The sequence below is a fragment of the Drosophila mauritiana genome, unplaced genomic scaffold (genome assembly GCF_004382145.1).
Source record: "Drosophila mauritiana strain mau12 unplaced genomic scaffold, ASM438214v1 U_261, whole genome shotgun sequence".
In the NCBI taxonomy this organism is placed as follows: domain Eukaryota; kingdom Metazoa; phylum Arthropoda; class Insecta; order Diptera; family Drosophilidae; genus Drosophila; species Drosophila mauritiana.
The window spans coordinates 72,507-77,685 of record NW_022881397.1 but is presented as its reverse complement, the minus strand read 5'-3'; positions in this window follow the sequence as shown (position 1 = coordinate 77,685).

The window sequence follows — 5,179 nt, the reverse complement described above, 5'->3', positions numbered from 1 at the left end:
TAGTTCTGAATGACATCATATTTTTTGTCATCCGGCAAAATTCCTTTGTCTGTGCATTTGTGTCCCAAAAATGTGACTTCATGCATGAAAAATGAACATTTTTCAGGATGTAACTTTAGGTTGTATTCCCTGCATTTACCAAAAACTTCAGTGAGGTTTTTAAGCATATGTTTTTCGGAACAACCTATGACTATTAAGTCATCCATATAAAGGAATGCTTGAGACGGTTCTATTCCGGAGAATGCTATAGTCATCATTCTTTGGAATGAATTAGGCGCTATTTTTAAGCCAAATGGCAATCGCGTGAAACGATATGAGCCATTGCTGGTTGAGAAAGATGTTATATCTCTCGAGCCTTCATCCAGTTCGATTTGATGAAAACCTGACATTAAATCAAGGCAGGAGAAATATTTTGCTCGACCAAGTTGGTCCAAAATATCATCTATTCTCGGTAGTGGAAATTTGTCAGCTAAAAGTTTCTTATTAATTTGGCGATAGTCTATTACTAATCTCCATTTCTTTTTATCAGAATTCGGGCTTGACTTTTTGGGTACTAATAGCAAAGGGCTATTGTACTGTGAAACTGATGGTTCAACTATTTTATCTTTTATTAATTTCTGAACTTGGGCTTGTATTTCTTCCACTTGACTATGAGGACTTCTATAATTTTTTGTGTATACTGGCTCATCATCTTTTAATCTCAACTGTTGTTTATAAAAATTATTAACTGTTATAGGCTCTGATTCTAATGCAAATATATCTATATATTCGCTGCATATATTTTCTAATTGTGATTTAAACAATTCGGGGAAATTTTTCTTTAATTGAGATAAGACAGTTTTATTTCTGTGTTCACTATTTGCCTGAACTACATTGTAGTTCGAAAGTGGCTCATATTTTAGAGTGTCCATATTGACTAATTGGTCGGAATCGGTTGTATTTAAAATTCGGACAAATGTGTTACTTGATGTTGCGATTGTATTTGCAACATAAATACCAGTTTGAATTTCCTGGTTTGGAATTAAAATGTTATCATCTTTTGATGATACTATTAATCTTCGGACAACTTGGGATCTTGCTGGTAATAACGTTGTGTTAATACCAGAGCTTTATGCTATGGGAATATATATTGGAAATTTCAAATTGTTTGGTCTAATTATAAACCAATCTTCTTCTTGGTTTAAATCGATTTGGCAATTATATTTTTTTATGAAATCTATTCCGATTATTCCATCACACGGTATTGGAAAGTTTTTATCTACTAAATGAAAATCGTGTGGGATAACGTATTTACCTGTCTGTATCTCAATAAAAGTCTGTCCTCGAGACTGAATTTTCTGTTGGCTTATGCCTTGAATGTTTATTTTATTGGTTATTTGAATATTAGAAAATTTGTCAGAGTTCTCTTTGAGAATAGAGATATCTGCACCTGTATCAAGTAGAAAAACTAGTTTTACGCCTGTTTTGGCATGAATGAATGTAGAAAATATGTTGAGATTATAATTGATGGTGTATACTCTACGATCTTCTTCTACTGAGTACCTAAAGGCTGTTGCGAGTTTCCCTGTTCTTGGATTACTCGTACATTGGCATTGTTTCTGTTGTAGTTATTCTGACTGTTGTTACGGCCTCTGTTTCCATTATAACGGCCTCTGTTATAGCCATTATAACGGTTATTATTTCCATTATAGCGGTTTTGATAACCGTTATTCTGGTAACCGTTATTTTGGTAACCGTTATTTTGGTAACCGTTATGGTAGTTGCCTCTAATACTATTGTTATTAAAGCCTCTACCGCGGTTACTACCTCTATTGGCATTTCCGTATCCTCTATTGGGTCTGTTACCTCTAAAGTACATCACTTTATTGATGTCACCGGTAACTCTTGTACTCGTTCTTATGTATGCGCTTATCGCTGCATCCATAGTGGTGCAAGTCCCTGCTTCCAGTACTGTTTTGATACTTTCGTGCTCAGCACGATGTATCATGGTTTCAATTGCCTCTTTGGTGCTTAGACCAGTGGCATGTTCTAGAGGTATACCCTCATCGATATAGGAAGCTTCTAAAAGTTTTCTCAGGCTATCAACTTCAGCGGTAAATTGCGTTGCAGTTTTACCTCTCTGCTGAACTGTTGCTAGCTTTGCTTTGACATTACTGGATGTCTCACCGACAACTACTTTCTGCAATTTGTTTATAATTGCTGGAATTGTCGTTTCATTGTCAACTGAGTTCAAAATTGTGCCAACTATTTTTGACTTAATGACCTCAACTGCAATGTCTTCAAATGGTCCCTTAGCTAGGTCTACCAATTTGATTGCCTTAATGAATCTTTGTAAATGGATCTTTTGCCCATCAAATTCTGGCACTGTGCAGGCGACTTCCCTAATGTAAGACCTAATGGCAGCTGCTTCTTCTGCCATGGTTAAGTTATTTTCGGAGTCGGCTGCGTTATTTGTTTTATCGTCGTTCTTCAGCATTAATTTTGCTGGTATAGTTAGATCGTGAAGATCTTCCTCTTTAATGTCTTCCTTGACTATAGTCCTATCTTCCTCGTCAGAGTTAGTGCTGTCTTCATTCAAATTTATTCTTAGTGGGGTGTTTACTATGGTTGGAATTTCTATCTGGAGACTGAATTTATTTTTTATAAGTATTAATTTTTCTCTTAATGTCACCAGTAGTTCCAAAGCCTTAGCACACTGTTTGCGTTCCAAATTCTTTCTATTTTGTTGGATCAACTCTCTGATTTCATTATAACTATTTACCAAGACTTGGGCATTCCTATTAATTGTTACAGCTTGTGTTGATCTGTTTTGCGTTAAGCACTTATAGGATTTTCTGAAATTTTCATTTGGATCTTTTATCTGATCAACAAGCTTTTCCCAGTCCATGATGTGGTATACTCATAACTTCAAATTTATGCATTTGTATATTTTTTTTTTTTTAGTTTTAATCTAGATAAATTCAATATTACGTTTTATATATTTTTTTTTATTTATTATTTTTTCTTCATATAATTTTTCTCGTATTTTCATTCATAATTGACTTTATTAAAGATCTTCCTTAAATATTATCTATACCGTTAGCAGTGCTACGGTATCGTTTCTTAAGACACTTGTTATGCAGTTTGTATATTTTTATTAATGCATTGGATACCATAATTAATGCAATTACAATTAGTATTATGGTTATCCAGAACAAGTCTGCATTTTGGACTTCTACTTTATTTATTACATTGGCTGTAGAGTCCACAGTTTTAGTGTCTATTAGACCCATTTTGGGTATACTAATTTTATATTTTGGAGAATAGAATAGAAAATTTTCTTTGTATATACTTTTATTTTCAGTTTTACTTATTTCATTTGTCTCTATAGACATTTATGTTTGGAAATATCTATTTATAAAATCTTTCAATGTTCGCAAGAGTAAAAAAAAATTGTATTTTACATTGTTGCCTGCCTGATTCTAGCTATGGCTTCACGGGCCATATTGGGTTAACAGGGCATAATAGTATATGCTCCGTTTTACAATATTTCTTACAATTTTTCTTATCTATATATTTTATATTTACTATATATTTATATATATTTATTATTATATTCTGCTGTTGATGATGCTCATCAGGTGTCAGCTGGGCGTCGCCGGGGTGGCACGCTGACACTCCCTCGCTGCTGTCTATTTGTTGGGTGTCAGCTGGGCGTCGCCGGGGGTGGCACGCTGACACTCCCTCGCTGCTGTCTATTTCTTCGCCGCTGAAGACGTCGATGGTCGCTCACAAGTCCCCAGGCAGTGGGGACTCCAGATTCCTTCGCAGCCAGGGGGGCAGGACTTCTTTGGCTTTGTTAATGCTGGTGCTGGTGCTGGACATGCCTGGTTTTTTGGAATTTCATTAATTTCGGGTATATTTTTAATGTTATCTGAGTGAGTTTTCTCGAGTTTATGGGTCCTTAATTCTTGCTGATATTGCAGCAAGTGGTCTAGCTCTGCTTGTAGCTTTAGAGCTGTCGACCAAACCGGTGGCGTTTGCTGACCGTATATTAGCCACCTTACGTGGGCTATACGTTTATTCAGCTTAGTTTTCAAACCGCCACGGTGTTTTCCCATACTCAATAGAACTCTACTCACTCAGATTCTTCCTTAGTTTTGGGAATTCCATTTAATTATTCCTTGTGTGTGTCTTCTTCCAGTCCAGTATTCCAGCTTTGGTCAATTCTTCCTTAGTTTTTAGGTTAGTTTTGGTTCCATTTAATTATTCCTTGTGTGTCTTCTTCCAGTCCAGTATTCCTTTGTCTTGACACTAACTTGGTTAAAGATGAACTCTAATTGAGAACACGAGTTTGTTTGGTGGTTGAGTGCAGCCGTCAGGCTGACTTTTTATTTATTTGATTTTCTTCTTATATTTTAGAGTAGGCAGAAATGGTTCTGCCAGCTCAATGTCTAAAGAGTGTCTGATCTTACAGTATTCAATATATTTGGACTTAGGCTAATTCGCGTAGCTGCGCTGCCGGGTACGCCAGCGGCGGAGCGGCGTTCTTATGTATATCTTATATATCTGGGCTTATCGGGGGAGCGAGATATGTATGTACGTATGTAATATGTATTTGGTCGGCGTGTGAATGCTGACCATGCACTTATACTTTTTGCCTTCGAGTGGGCAATGCACTTATACTTTGTGGCCTTCGAGTGGGTGATCATGTTACATCCGCCCTGGCCTAACTGCGTGCATAAACATAAACATAGCAACAAAGTGCTGCCATAAGTTAATATGCTATTTTATTTAATTGTTCTTAATATTGCATAGGCACATACTACACAACATTTGCAAACGTTTTAAAATCAGGTATGACGCCTCCAACCCAAAATTCCCGAACTCCACATGAAGTGCACACAAAATTAGACACACAACAAAACTATAACCCAGCTGCGCAGCAGGAAACAAAAACTGAAGCTATGATGCACGCCTTACAACAGAGCATGATGGAATTTATGACATTTATGAAGACCACCATTCAAGACATGATGCGTAATCAAAACCTTTTGATACAAATGCTTGTAGCCCAACAATCAAATAATAATGGCTACCTTACGCATAGCTACGTGGAACGCCAATGGCGTCTCACAGCGCAAACTTGAGCTAGCTCAATTCCTACATGAGAAGCATATCGACGTAATGCTTCTTTCGG